The 15967-nt window shown below is 43.8% G+C and overlaps 1 protein-coding gene across 4 annotated transcripts in view; it reads left to right on the forward strand.

The window, feature by feature from the left end:
* The window catches only part of FRMPD4 (FERM and PDZ domain containing 4), a 507120-nt gene that overhangs the window by 204000 nt on the left and 287153 nt on the right, over positions 1-15967 (forward strand). The window contains exon 1 of one of the 4 annotated variants that reach the window (XM_070502474.1): positions 14374-14513. The exons of the other annotated variants lie outside the window; for them this stretch is intronic. The gene's annotated coding sequence lies outside the window, so the exon portion shown is untranslated. Of the gene's footprint in view, positions 1-14373; positions 14514-15967 lie in introns of those variants that run through there. 4 annotated transcript variants of the gene reach the window in all.

Consider the following 15967-nt stretch of genomic DNA (forward strand, 5'->3'; position numbering starts at 1 on the left):
GTTGTCTGGTATTTGGCCCTGGGGTGATTAGGGCAGGGGAATAGTGGCCTGGACATGACAGCCCAATAAAGGAGGTGGCTAGGGGTATGGACCCTGGGTTGGTTGGTTTGTATTTGAAAAGTGTGCTCCCCGGAAGAGGACTACCTCTTAGGAGGGATGTGAAAGATGAGGGAGGCAGGAGGCCAAGGCAGGGTGGCTCAGGCAAATCATTATGTTGTCCAGACAAGGAGTGTCTGGCGTGTGTACGTAGGGCACTTGTTAAATAAAGCACCAAGTTTACAGAAGCTAGAAACATGGTTAATAAACACATACACAAACACGCACTTGTGCTGTTATTAGAAGGGCTTTTCCAAAAGCAAGAAGCCAGTTTGGAATCTTGCTGCCGTGGTCACAAAGCCGCAGAGACTGGCTTAGTGAGTTCATATAGCTTTCCTTGGTTGAAGACTACTTGAAATAGTGGGAATACCCATTGATTGGCTGATTCTTTTCTTTCTTTATTCACCAAAGTATATCAAACTACACACCAGGTGGGGAAGCTGTACGTGGTGGCAGGTTTTCAGCTCCTGCCCTCACCTCTGCATGTCCTGGACTAGAGGTCTGGTGCATCCAGCTGGTGTTCTTCTGAGATATGGCCTTTATTGTGATTCCATGTCTTTGTAAACAGCCCAAGTGAGAACAGATCTGGGGCTTGCTTCCCTGAGACCCAGATCAAGAGGGTAGATAGGAAAGAGAAAGCTGAAGATACTGGTAAACTTGAATCTCCTTCTCAGTGTGAAGGGTCCTCTGCCTTTCTCTGCAGCTTCTTGATGCTGAGACATTTTGTGGGAGTTAAGGGGGTGAAAAGAAGCCTGACATTTGAGACAGAAGACCTAGATTCAAATCAGAGTCCTGTGATTCCCTTCTATGGGGTCTTGGGCAAGACACGCCTCTCGGCCTTGGTCTCACAGCTCTGAAATATGGGTAACAGTGACTCCTGTTGGAGGGGTTGATGAGATGGCTTGGGAAATGGCTTTGCAAACAAGACAGAGCTCTATCCATGTCTTTCTTGGTTGTGGCTCTTGGTCCCGTGGTTGTAGGGACAGGTAGTTGGCAAGTAGCTAGTTTGTCTTTAGTACACCTGGCTTCCATCTTGCTGTTCCTCTTCCCCGTCCCATAGCTCTGTTTACCTGGTTCTAGAGCCTTCCTGCTGTCCTCCAGTCATCTGGGCCTGTCTCTTTGGGGACAGATCTCGTTCTTTACTCCCATAATTTCATGGCCTATATGTGTCCTCTTCTCCTCCATCCCTCATAATTGACCTGGCTTGGCCCCATTCCATGAAGCCATTCCAGACAGCAGGATAGCTGCCCCTACCACCCAGGGGAAGGGGCAGGTAGCAATGAGAGCTGGTGGAATCAAGGGAGGAAGTGCTAGGAGTTCTTGTTTTTGCGTCTTTTCTTAAGCTTTCCACCTTATTCCTCTTGCCCTCTCCCCTTATTTTCTGCCACATTTTCTCCTCCTTATAAGTCATTCCTAGGTTCTTTCATTTGTTCATTCATTCATTCATTCAATAACTTTGTGCGTCAGGCTCTGTGCCCAGCACTGGAGATAGACAGATAAATATGGACCGTAGTGTCCTCAAAAGCTCAGATTTGCAACAAACAACTAAATAAGTAATGGTCTTCCAATGCGTTTTGCCTTATGGTAGGGGTTGCGATAGAGAGTTGTAGAAATTTAGGGCAGGAAGCTACTAACTCAGATTCAGGGTTCAGGGAAACATCAATATGAGTAACTTTTGACCTGGGTCTGCTCAGCACGAAGGGGTTTGCCAGGCCTGGAAGGGGCGAAGACTTTTTAATCCAGACAAAGAGTGCAGCCAGCCTTATAAGGAATGAAGCAGAAGTTTAGCGTAGGTGGACTTTGGGTGGGACCGAGAGGCCATGTGAATTTTAGCAAGGTGAAGCTGGATGATGAAGAATTTCATACGCCATAATCAGGGACGTGAAATGTATCCTGTGGGTCATGGGCATCCGGTGGGATTGAGCAAGGGAGTGAGAAGACTGGACAGGATGACATTAGCAAAACCCAACCCCGCTGGCCATGCACAGGGTGGACTCGAGTGCTCAGAGACTAGTTTCAGAGTCCAGGTAGGAGGTTGTGCAGTTGTCCAGAATAGGGATGAAAATGACATAAATTAACCACAGCATTAGCAATCTTCATGCATTTTTTTCATTTATAGGAAGTGATGTAGGCACTAGATAGGAATACACTCACCCAGTGTCCCCATGGGCCAGACTCTATGTCAGCTCAAAGAATATAACACCAAGCAAAAGTGACATGGTCCCAGCTCTGATGGACACACAATCTTGTAGGAGAGGGGCATTGGATCCAATGGGCACATGGCTAAGTGGAGTATACCAGTGGCCTTGACTGCATTGAAGGAAACCTGCAAGGGCAATGGGGACACATCCCAGGGCACTGGACCGAGACTGGCATTCAGGGATGGCTTTAAGCCAGTGCCACTTGGTCTGAGAGCTAAAGAGGACTGAGTGTGCGTTAGCCAGGTGAGAGGAGAGCCGTGCATCCAGGCTCAGGGAAGCCCTGCTGCAGAAGCCCCTCGGTGGCCACAGTGCCAAACACCAGGGGAGAGGGGTGCCAACCCAGGTGGAAAAGGCAGCGGGAGCTACCTAATGCTGGCCTTTAGCCGGTGGGGGTGGTCCCTCTTCTGCTCTTTCTCCCTCTCTGTAGGCTGCCATCTAGGGGGATGACAAGGGTGGGAGCATAATTAAAGACCAGGCATCTGGACTCTGCCCACCAGCCAGCTCCCTGGGGCATCAGGAAACAGTGTTTGCTTTTCCTAGTCCATGGCTTGTCCTTGTGCAGGAGCAGGTGAAACAATACGGAAATACATGAGCTTGCTTTTTGATTCACTTACCTACCCAGAGTCAGTGGGAGAAGAACAGAAAGTCTAGAAGTTCTCAAATGCTTTCTACAAACTCCTAAATTCCCACTGCCCTTTTTTTGTTTTGCCCTCTTTCAATGCAGATAACGTTTCTAGCTCGTTGTCCCACCTCTGGGCAGGTGGTGCTGCCCACTCTGCTGTCCCAGTTCGGCTTGCACATCCAGCACGCAGCTTTGCATTTCTCCAGGAGTACCTCCACATTTTATTCTAATGAATGGTGCCTCCGCGAGCATGACATGGATGCGTTGCACATAGTGCCCCCTGGAGTTGTGTAGTGAATCACGGGCAGCAACTGCCCTGAGGCGGGTTTTCCACTTTGACAAGGTCTTGGTGGCTGCAGGGTGGAGAATAGGGATTGGAGGGCTCGGGGGGAGGAGAGGCACAGGGGGCAGGGGGTGGTGAAAGGAGTCCAGCTGTGGGGAGGGTTGATGGTACTTGGGGCAGCAGTAATATCAGATGCTGTTGATAGCAATGGGGAAAGGGGACAATTAAAGATACTTTCAGGAGGTAAAATTGACAGACTTAGTCAGGGATTGCATGTGGAAGGTGAAGAAGATGGTGTCAAGGACCAACCTTAAGCCAGGTGATATAACGGGCTGGTGAGAGTTTTGTAGAAGGGATTTATTATGTTAATTAAGAAGGAACTAAAACGGAATAAGTAGGATGACTGTTCCTCCATCTTCATTAAAAAGAAGCAAAACAAAAAAAATTCCTCCCAGGAGGTTCAGACCCCTGACTATACCTGCTTACCCTTCTCATCACTGATGCCCCCAGATCTTCAGACAACTCCCCAGGCTAGGGTCCCGGCTCTCATTCTTTCTCACCCATCCTGCTGGCTGACTGCGGCATCCACACAGACGCTGCTGCATCTAATGCAGTACCTTAAATTACCATCCATGCCAGAAAGCTTCTCCTTGGTCAGCCCAGAGCTTGGCCTTTCACCTGGGAGACAGAGAGTGGTAGTTAGGAGCTGGCCCCTGGGGCAGACTGCCTGGCTAGAGCAAGCAGCTCCATCTCTGTGCCTCAGTTTCCTCCCCACAACCCTGGGGAGAAGAGATCTCGTAACCCAGTGCTCTGGCCTTTCCCGTTTTGGGTAGCTGGAGATGAGAATGTATACAAGAAGTGACATTACGAGGGAGAAAGAAAGAGGCTGAATACAAGGTACCACTGAAGTGAGCAAAATCAGCTAGTATAAATTATTCACACCATATTCTTTTCAATAAAGTGAAGGCCAGCGCTAAACTGAGAAAGGAATAAAAACATAAAAGAATGGTTTGTACATTGCTACCCAGCAAGGGAACATGTTTTACATTTTCCGCTATTTGCTATTTTTTTGCAAGTCAATAGATTAAAACATTTAACAGAACCTGTTATCTAAAAACATTGTATGTAATAAAAGCTATAAATTAACACCAAATTTACAAAAAAGTATATGATAGATTCTGGCCTAATTTAAATGCTTTCTGCCTCTCTTTCTCTTTGTCTCCATCTCTGTCTCTCTTTAGAAAGTAGCTCCAGAACATAGAACTTAGTGGCATTGTCTCGAGTTTTCATTCTCTGATTTTGCAACACCTCCCCGTGTCAAGGAGCATTCTGGTCTATGTAAGGGCATTTTTAAATTAAACTCAAATTTATTTTCATTTTGAGACTTCTTCAATAATTTATGAAACCGTGCAAGTATTTGCAATCACACTGGTCCATCTCCAAACCAGAATTAAGAAATACTATTTTTTAGCATGGGCTCTATCATGTAATTAACTCAGGCCTCCTTTTTGTCTGAATTGATTTCTAATTCAATTCAATACATATTTACTTGGGCTAGATATTGTCTCAAGACTGGAGACACAAAGACAAAGCAGAATGGGAATTGTGTAGTCTAGAATGGGAAACAGATTCAAATGCATAACTCCCCAATGTGAGAAGTGGCATAGGTCTGTATGAAATGCCATGGTGGCTAATTGCCATGCCTAGGCCTTTCTAGGGAGGCCTCATGGAGGAGGTGGTGTTTAATCTGGGTCTTGAAAGATACGTAGGAGTTCAATAGTTGGAGAGAAATGGTGACAGTCTCATAGTCAGTGGAAACTGCTGTTATAAAGAAGGACCCTGAAGTATAATAGGCACGATGGGTTCAAGGAACTTAATTTGATATCGTACAACTAGAGAACAGTGAGGGAGGGTGAGGCCACATTCCAACAGGCCTTGTCCCTATGCTATCGAGTTTGGACTTAGTTATAGTTGGTAAACTAAATCATCAATTCAGAGTACTGATTCCTGTGCTCTATTTTATATATGTACAGTCATGGGTCGCTTAACGACAGGGACGTGTTCTGAGAAATGTGTCGTTAGGTGATTTCAGCATTGTGCGAACATCATGGAGTGCACTTACACAAACCTAGATGGTGTAACCTACTACACACCTAGGCTGTATGGGACCAATCTTATGGGACCACCGTCGTACATGCAGTCTGTCATTGACTGAAATGTTGTTTTGAGGAGCATGACTGTATGTATTTTATATGTGACTGAATTTCCTCTTCCGTTATATATAAATATGTATAATATATGTTTCATCTATGTGTGTGTATATTATATATGTAATTTTTGCCTTCTCTGTAGGATTTAGTGGCTCTATGTTTATTGGCCTGAATTTTTGTAGTGTGAAAAAGTTTTCTAGCATTGAGCAAATGCTCTTTCACTCCTTGTAATGTTCCTTTTTTTTTAAAAGAAAATCTATGCTGTTCAATAACTAACATAATTCACAAAGAGAATGTCCACAGGGAATTTGCTTCAAATTGATCGCTTCATTCAAAGGTTTCAAACTGGGAAAGCAGCAGCAGAAAAGTAACAAAAAGCAAAAGCCAAATGGGTTGGGAGTTCCTCTAGCTATTTCTCCCAGGAGGCTCACATCAAAACTCTGAGGGAAGACAGCGACCCTCTGTCCTTGGGCTCGGCCATCTGGTGCCAGGAACCCTTGTGGAGCAGGAGAACCTTCTGCTGGAAAGGCGATGGAGTGAGAGCCGCGTCAGCCCCAGGGCAGCCTCCCTCCAGGAGCCATCCGGCGTGCTATGAAAATCTAGTCATGCCAGAAGGCAAGGATTTGGGAAGGTGCTTGCAAAACGTTACAAGTGTGCTAAAGAAAAATGTATTAGGTGAGAATAAGGAAAAGCTCTGGTGAACCATGGACTGTAATTATAATTTTTCATTTCAATCAGCCAGACCCCTGGTCTTTTCCAAAATCACTAGAACCTTCTTCCTTAAACAGGTTTTTAATATTTTTTCTTGATTGCTTTGTGTTCAGGAATTTTATCCTTAAGAATACTTGGGGGGCCAGCCCCGTGGCTGAGCAGTTAAGTTCATGTGCTCCGCTTCAGCGGCCCAGGGTTTCGCTGGTTCGGATCCTGGGTGCAGACATACCACTGCTCGTCAGGCCACGTTGAGGTGGCATCCCACATGCCACAATTAGAAGGACCCACGACTAAAATACACAACTGTGTACTGGGGAGATTTGGGGAGAAAAAGCAGGGAAATAAAAAAGAATACTTGGAATTCAGGATGCTTCTGTATCTTTAGTAAAATATAAATATAGACTCAGTCTACTAGTATGTCATCTGGGGAGCCAGGCGATATATTAATCTTCTTGCCAGGGGGAAATTTCTCTCTCCTGATAAAGTGTGTTTCCTGTTATTAGACAGGGAACCAAGTAATAGACTGTGTTTCCTTTTTAATAGATTGTGTTTCCCTTTTTGCCTCGACTGCTGGGAAACACGTAGTTATGTTTTACATTAAATTGCCATAGCTATCTTCAGTCCAGGTTTTCTTACAAAACTATCCCATCCCCTATGCTACTTGAATTTTGTACTTTTATACCTGTTTTAGTGGTTTTGTAGTATCTGTGTTTCTTAGTATGTCATCCAAATAACATGTAGATTTCTCCCCAAAATTACACAATAAGGAATTAGCTACCCATATTTTATACTCTAATGACTATCTCCTGCCCCCACCATGTCACAGCCAGATCATCTGGTCACAATCACATCTGAGAATTATGGTGGGCCACGATGTTTGAGAGGCCCACCATAGTGTGACAAGAAAAGGGAAAAAAATGCATGAAAGTTGAGGGAGAAACGTCCCGAATTAAATGTTATTTTCTAAACTAATTTACTTTTAACTTAAAGAACTGAGGCTGGAATTCCTGTATGAAGGGTTTCTTTTGGTTTTATTTTCATATGAGTATTTCAGAGACCCACCGAAATCAACCTGTTAGAAAGTCATGGCAGTAATGATCGCCACCATTTTAGGAGTCTATCACATGCCAGGCACCGGGCTTCGTGCTCTGTAGACTCTTAATTAATTCTCATTACATCCCCTAAGAAGCCTCCTATTGCCTAGAGAGGAAATGAGGCCAAGAAAGACTAAATTATTTGCTGCAAGGCCCACTGAAAATGGTTGGGTTGGCATGCATACCTAGGTCAGCACCCCGACATTTACCCACACTTACTCAACAGGAGGCAGGAGAGCTATTGGTCTCTCAGGAAAAGAGCTCTTCAAGGCTCAGTCTTCACATCTGCACAGTGGTAGTTTCTTTGAAGATTAAATGTGCTATAGTATGCTAAATGCTGAGCCCAGTGGCTGGTACATGAGATCAATAAATATGCCTGTGATAACAATGAAGACTAAATATGAGTAGTGTGCCCAGATGTAGCAAATAAAAACACAGGATGCATAGTTGAATTGCAGATAAAGAACAAATAGTTTTAGTATAAGTATAGCCCATGCAATATTTGGGATATACTTATTCTAAAAATTATGATCCCTTACAATATTTGAGATATATCTATACTAAAAAATTATTTATTGTTTATCTGAAATTCATGTTTAGGTGGGTATTCTGTGTTTTAGCATGCAACCTCAAATAAGAATAGATGTGGAATGATGGCCTATGATAAATACTGGGCTACTTCCAGAAACCAGCCTTCCTCCACTGTGGGGAAGACTGTCCCACTTGGCATCTCGGCTGCTGACCCAGGACAAGCCCAGGCTCCATCACAGTTTCTTAGCTTGATTTGGATTTACTGTCTCTACAGTCAGATTAACTTCAGTCTTGTGCAGCCTCCCAGTGTTTGACATGTGCTAACTTCTGGAAGCTGCCGGAAACCTGTCAGCCTTACTTTGGTGCTTCCCAGCCTTGGCTGAATGTTAGCACCTCCTGAAGATCTTTTAAAAGTCCTGATGCCCAGGTCACAGCCTAGACCAATTACGTTAGAATTTCTGGGGTGGGACCAGCCGTGAGTATTTTTAATGCTTCCCACCTGATTCCAATGCACCGCCTCAACTCACAGGCCCTCTGAAGCCTTGGCTGAAGCACAGCGAGGTCAGCCCCTCCTAGCCCCTGATGGAGTGTTTTTTCTCTCATTCTAGCCTGCCTATGGCCATCAGCATCTCCTCTCCAACATGGTCGAGTTGGATCAAGCTGCAAAGACCAGAAGTGTTGGGTTGCCACAGCAGTTTGTCTAGGCTAAGCCATTGCCTTTTGCTTTAGGTCTGTAACTTGGGCCTGGAAATGGTTAATTAAATTCTAAAAGACTGCTAGGAAGGTGACGTGGCCTTTTTTGTCATATGCTGACAGAGCTGGTCTCCCTTTCAAGAGGGTTTGAGGCACTTCCTCAGAGAAGGAGAGTGAACTCTGAGTTATGGAAGTGTCTGTATCTGATTAAATAAAGACATCAGTCCTGAAGCGCCACAGGGCCTGACACCATCTGGGACGGTCCCCAGGAGAGGCTGAGGAGTCAAAGGACTGAGCCCTGGCCTCATGGTGCCATGCAGTAGCGAGAAGTCCTCCGAACTTTGGGAAGCAGCCCTGCTGCTCCAGTTCTCTTTTTCTGCTGCCTCACCAGGTGCCTCTACACCTAGACAGTTCGATGACATTTTGGTGTTTGTCAGGTACGAAACTTTAGAAACCTTGCATATCTTACCCTGGATTGGTAAGGTCAAGTGCGTAATCGCACATGCAGGATTTAATATTTTCCCAGGGCAGTTTGCCTCACGCACTTTGCTTTGTGTATTCTGTTGGATTACATATTGGAGTTCTAGCTGATTGCTTCATGGAAAGGAAATAATTCATTTTGCAGAGAGAATATTACATTCCCCATGCTTTAACCTGGGTGTTTAAAAATTCAAATTCTCATATGACATTGTGTTGCCTTTTTTGTATTTTAATTATTATGGAGCCTTTAAAAGAGTTCCATCATTAAGTACAAATCAGATGCTGATTGCTTAAACTCCACAATGTGTTTGCCTTTAAAAACCTCAATCTCAGATAATAAATGGTGGGAGTTTATCAAAGCAAGTGGCATATACTTTTCCTCTCTATTTTGATTCAGATGTGTAACAATTTCTACCTGCTGCTTTAAATTGGCCCTGAGAACACCTTTTGTGTTGAGCCCACTCACAGCTAGAAGGAACCAGCATCAACCTGACAATAGAATAATATTATCTCCCAACTAAACAAAGCCAAAAAGCCAATGGGGACAAATTGTTCTGCCAATAATCCAAAGCTCAAACTATGTGGTCTCCTGCTGTTTTTAGAACTTGAGGGGAAAAGAATCCTCCTAATGTAAAAGTGATCCAATGGAATATGAAGTCTGCTATTGGCAAGCTCAGCGTTTCCTTTGAGCACCGTTTTGGGAACCAGTGTTCCTTTCTTGGAGCAGAAATGAAGCCCACGAAGGTGGCAGTCCTCGAAGGAAGAGCAGAGGGTCCTGTGTTCATTGGGTAGCCTGCACCACACAGGTCATTCGGTGGGTCTGCCGAGCTGCATCACCACCTTCAGGAAACTGCAGAAGTCATTTGACCTCATTATCCCGAGAAGACAGAAACACTTCTAACTCGGACTTAGCTCTCCCTGAATTTTGCCCAAATCTTCATTTCAGTTCGCCTTTATAGATGTGTTGATGTCCAGAATGGGAACTCTGTAGATTTTCTGAACTGAAATTATTCTAGTTGAGCAGTAGAGTAGATTAATACTTTGAACAGATTTAAAGAAAATAAAGCTGAGCATTTATAAATCTTTATGCAACTTAGGAACCGTTGATAACTTTTGGAGTCAGGCTGCCCTTTCATAAAGATGCAGCCTTATCTATAGAATCTTAGACTCTGAATTTTAAGACTAGAAAGAAGTGAGAGAGATTTTTGTCTTGTGCCCGAATTAGAAAGCAGAAGTTAAAATGGCAAACAGTTTTGCTGATGATCCGTGCTGAGCTTGGACTAACTCCTGCCCTTCCTGGCCCCCACTGCCTGGTCCCCTCTGCGCCGTCTTCACCATCATAAGGCACGTGAGGCACTCCCCTGGGGAGCAAAGTTTAAGAGGATGCCAAAACATGCTGTAATCAAGGTAAATAATATTTTAACGCAATATTTAAAAAAAATCAAAATGACAGCAAAAAAAAATCCAAGATGAACAAAATATCAACATCTTAAATAAAGACAGAATACAACATGGATGAGACTAGGGTGAGGTGAGCGAGGCAGGGTTATGCAAGTGCAGGATGGGAGCCGGTCTTTATATGAAACATTGATATTTTGGTAATTAATAGTTTTTCTTGGGGCATGGTACACACACAGCTGGCAGCTTGGGAATTCACACCACCTGTGGCTCCAACGGCCCCCTGTGCCTCCAAATGGAAAGAATGGCTTTATCCTCTGCTCCTGGCTTCTTGCTTAGCTCTGCGTTGCCTTCTAGTTAGTTGCCCTGTCTCCTCCATTCTATTATAACGCCCTTGAAGACAAGGATCTTCCTTTACTTGCCTCTAAATCCCCAGAACGCTGCACAGTGTCTGGGAGGTATTTGTAATATGCTTCCCCCTCTGCCCCATCAGTCTTGGAATCATCTTCCCAACCTCCGGGTGTTGGTATCCTGACCTAGTGTGTTTTGGGCTTGGCTTGTCCATTCGGTGACATCTGTGGCACTGGTAGGGGTTACCCTCCCCATGGGTGAGCCAAATGAATGGAGACAGTTTGCAAAGCAGGATGATTAGTTTGTAGAAGATCACCTACCTTGGCGATAGGCATAGCTGGCTTATTAGTTATCTGTTGCTCTGTAACAAATTACCACTAACTTAGTGATTTAAACAACCCCTATTTATTATCTCACAGTTTTTTCGAGTCAGAAGTCCAGCACGGCATGGCTGGATTCTCTGCTTAGGGTCTTACCAGGTATCAGCCAGGGCTGTGGCTCTCAGCTTCTAGAGCCTGGGTGATCCTCCAAGCTCGCTGTTTATTGGCAGATTTCAGTTCCTTGCAGTTGTAGGACTGAGGTCTCCATTTTCCTGACACGTGCCCCCTTCATCTCCAAGCCAGCAAGGCTTTGAGGCTCTCTGACTTCATCTTCCACCTTCCTCTTCCACCTTTAAGTGCTCAGGTCATTCCATTGACCCACTCACGTAATCCAGGATAATCTCATTTTAAGGTCTGCTGATTAATAACCCTTGTTACATCTGCAAAGTCTCTTTTGCCATCTAACAAAACCACAGGCTGACACTAGAAGGTGAAGGTCATGGAGACAGCCAATCATCTGCAGTTCCTCCTGGTACTTCAGGGGCCAACTGTCCTTGGTGTCTTCTCAGCTTCTCTCCCCCAAGGTATTTGGGAAAATTAGGTTCAGCTGTTTAGAACTGTAGCCCTATTACTGATGGGTCTGAAATGCCTCTTGTGGAATCCTATATTGTCATATTCTAGGACTTTGGCCAAAGTATTTCTTTGAGAAATGAGGAAAGGCATCCCGAGGCCTAAGACCATGAACCCTATCTGGTCAGGAGGCCTGATCTGTTGTTCATTTCTGTGTCCTCCGATGGGCAGCCTGGAGCATGGCCCATGGGAGGCACTCCAGAAATGCTCATTTGAAGAAATGTATGGATAAATTAATTGATCCATCCTGAGCATCTTTTATTAGGAGTTTTTGAACTGATATTTATAGTCAACACTTCCAACCAGCTCTTTCCATAGTCCCCCAAATGCTGGAAGGCATCCTCTAATTGTCCAGGCTATCTGTGAGCAATCATAATCATAAATACCTTCTGAGAGGACAGGATGGAATGTTGGTCTAAAAGTTTTCTTTCCAAATCATTGATGCTAACATACACATCTGTTTCTCCTTCCCATCACTGCTCATGCTTCCCAGTCTTACACTAATGGCTTCAAATGTCTGTGCTAGGATTAGAAATTGAATTTGTGTACGTAGGTTTGTTGTTGAGTCAAAGAATGTATTATGTTTTATTTTAACTTATTGATTTATCAACTCTTTGTAAAGCATCTTAATATTCTTTATTTCCCATTGACTCCTAGGGTGAGATTTATGTAACTTCATATTTATTCTCGTGCTATCAATGCATACACATACACACACTCACTCTCAGCTCACCTGCACACACAGTTTCTGGGTCCATGGAGAACAAATTGGCTACAGTTTCAAAGAGAAGCTCATAGAAGGTAATGTAGCCCAACGATATTATGCTTGGTTTTGTACTAGATTTATTTTTTCTTTCTGTTTTTTAAATGTCCTTCTGTGCACCTGAAATCCAAAATGAGAGTAATAGGAAGCGACCCCCTGAGTGCCTGAATCCGGGGGAAGAGGTGGAGCGTGTGTCAAGCTCTCTTGGTGGATTTGAAAATTCTGGTCATTTGAAAGACATTTCCTTTATCAAATGTTATTTATTGTGTGAGTTATAATTTACAAATTATAATTTGGTTTATACATCATTCTCTTATGAGTGTGGTGAGCGTGACTTTCCAGAGATCTGCATAAGCCCTGCTGCAGTGACCAGAGTTGCTTGACCTGCAGATTAAATCAGAATTCCTTGCACCCCAGTGACAACACTCTGCATTTCCCAAAGAAATACTGCCAGCGTTCCAGGGTACTCCCTCCCAATGGCATGCTCGCTGCCCACGTGGAGTCTCTGACAACCTCAGTCATCACACTCCTCGTAACAAAAGTCTCGGAAAAATCTCTCTGCTACATCCAGATGCATGTTACCAAACCCACGGGTGGTAAAAGAAGGATAAGAAAAGTCCCTGCCAGGCCACACCAAGGTTCTGTCCTCAATGCCTGGACACAAAAGCACATGGTGAAACACAGCCATGTAAATTTAATTCGTAAACCATGCTAGACAGTTGAAGCAGTTTTAAGGAAGAAAAATAAGCACTGTAACAACCTTGTCTTTGCAACTCAATCAGCTATGAACTGCATGCGAGGGGGAAATGTAAAATTAAATGTAGCAAAAGACGTGCTTTCACTCACTGCTGGTAGCAGGTCATTTTAATCAGATGACATATTGGCAGTGGCGGTAGCCACATGTTATGTTACGTAACATCACCCACTTTTTTAACAGAGTTTTTATTGAGCTTGTATTCAATGTTATATATCAAGATGAATTAAAGCTATGGTGGCCCGTTCTCATGAATCCATTTCTAATAAAGGCCCCCAGAGCAGTTACTTCTCAGCAGAAAGCTGACACACCGCAATACATCTGGTGCTCATTTTCCCCGGTCTTGCAAGTTGCTGATTGAAAGAGAACAGAGAAGCGTGGCAGAGTCAGCGCACTCACCATCACTGTCGCCCGGCGTATCCCTGGGTGCAAGATGGGAGTTTGCAAAAGGTGCTTCTCTTTGCACAAACATCACAGTGTTTCATGTGTGTGTGAATGTGTGGATGGGATGTTGGCTTGAAGTCACAGTGCTCGCAGAAGTGCAGCGGGTGCTGGCAGTGGTTCAGGCAGTGAAATGTAAGCTAGCCCTGTAATAAAATCTCCTGGGAATGCAGAGGATGCCTTGGCATTAAGCATTCTCCTCGTGTTTCACATAAATGCATCCTGTTCTCAGGAGCGGACGAGCAGTGCGTTTGCACTGGCTCATTCAAATTGAATGTTGGTAAAAGGAGAGTCCTGAGCAAACAGAACACGCTGGCATCTCCGAAGGGAAGAGCAAGGTTAAGCTGTCGGCTGCGTTCTCTGTTGTTTATTGGATGTTTATTTGCTGGCCTCATGCACACCCAGGGCATGTTGCAAAGAGGCGTCACTGGGGTGACCGATGCCTGCATGGCACAGGCACCCATGCAATTTTTCCCAGGCTCTGCTGGGCAGTAAAGTTCAAGGCTTCATACGTGGCTTCACCTGTTGTCCCCAAGCCTGCTGTGGATAATGTTTTGCGGGAAGAGAAAGCTCCTCTGGAGAGGCAGTCTATATTGTATGTTTCTTTTGTTCTTTATCAGTGCTGCAGCTTTTCCTTTGTCACAGCAAGGGTGAGAGCGAGCCTGTAGAGAGCTTTTTGCAACATGCTTTCTCCATTAGTTTTAACAGGAGAGGAGCATCCCCAGCAGCAGTGCTCGCTTGCTCTCTAGTCATGTGCTATGAGGAATAAAGACACTGTAGGGCAGTGAACCTGAACTTGGCCCGTTCATCCATACTGCATTGAGTGATTGCATGGAGTGGAGTCAAATGCCACTTGGGGGTGAAGAGCAAGCATCATCTTGCATTCCTGCTGGATATAGTAGGAAGGACACTTGACAGAATCCAGTAATTAAAAGGTAAACCTTGAAGTGCATGCTGTGCATAGGAACATGTGGGCCGAGGGGCGATTGTTCTGAGAAAGGGGGAGTTACATTTCATTTTATTTGGAATGATACATTCCTTAGATTTTCCTGGCCAATGGATGAGAAGAAGGGAAGAGATTTCCACTTGCTACTAACTTATATAGTATAGTCCAGAATTCACTGTTACACATCACGATAACTTGTCTTGTCCCCAAGTACTCGGAACTGTATTGGACTTCTATCCCAGAAGCAGTAGTGTTCTCAGTGGAAATCCTGATGAAAAGAAAAGTTTTGACCACAGAACTGAATGAGCATACTCTTTGTCTGTATTCTCTTGGGTGAAATTTCCTCTTGAGAATTCATTTGGTTTTGTTAGTTTGTTTTTCCAAAATCTAATAAGAAATGGCTTTTAGTGACACAAAAAGACTGGGAAGTGTGCCATTTCCCTTAGGTTCCTTTCTAAAGGCATATATACTTACCATCACGCCTTTAGGGAGAATCTTGACGAGAGGGTGAAGTTCTAAGTTAAAACATGTCATCTGCTTAATGAAGTTTAGTACTGTCTTTTGTAAATCGTTGTTGCGTGTGTTGACTTTCTCTTAAGAATTTCTGAAGTAAGCAATGTCTCTTGGCAATGTGTGTTCTATGCAAGTTATTGATGAATTTTGCAAGTGTAAACTTAGGTTGTGCCTAGTAAATCTCCTGACTAGCTCTTTTACAAGCTGCATTAAAAAGAGAAAGATAGATTTTTAATTAAATTAGGTAATGTATTTGCCCTCAGGGAGATAAAATGCTGTTATGTGGGCATGTGGACAATGTGAGTCTGTTGTTTCTAACAGACTGTTCATATAGGTTGCAATTTTAAAATAAATCTGCTGCTCTTTAGATCTGTGGGGTATTTTCTTTTATTACCCTATACAACTGAATATCTTTTTCAATTAATACTCAAATTGAATAAACACATAATGATAATTTCTGATATATATGTATACCCATTATATATCCATTATATATCTGTATTATTTATTGATATACTCATATATGTGTGTGTATATATATATATACATATATTTGTACACACATATGTATACATATCTTCCAGAAGATTTTGTTTACAAGGTTAGGTTGAGAGCAGTGCAATTTGTCAGCAGCAGAGTTAACAAGACTTAGAGTAAAGCATTCTTGGCATATAAATGTGGATTCTCAAAAAGGAGAGAGATGCTCGAGTATGCATCATCCAGTGGTATTTCACTCGAGAAGCAATGCTGGTGATTCCCCAGGAATTCATCATGGCATGACATGTAGATCGTTATTTCTGTGCCAGAAACTGTGCATCTGATCTGAGGATGACAGGACGGGAATGGGGACAGAGATTTAGAGGAGGGGGTGCAAAGTCTTTAGGGAAAATTGGTATCGGAAGTAGTAGCTTCCAGTGGAGTCCATGCCGG

This window comes from Equus asinus, chromosome X (assembly GCF_041296235.1).
Source record: "Equus asinus isolate D_3611 breed Donkey chromosome X, EquAss-T2T_v2, whole genome shotgun sequence".
In the NCBI taxonomy this organism is placed as follows: domain Eukaryota; kingdom Metazoa; phylum Chordata; class Mammalia; order Perissodactyla; family Equidae; genus Equus; species Equus asinus.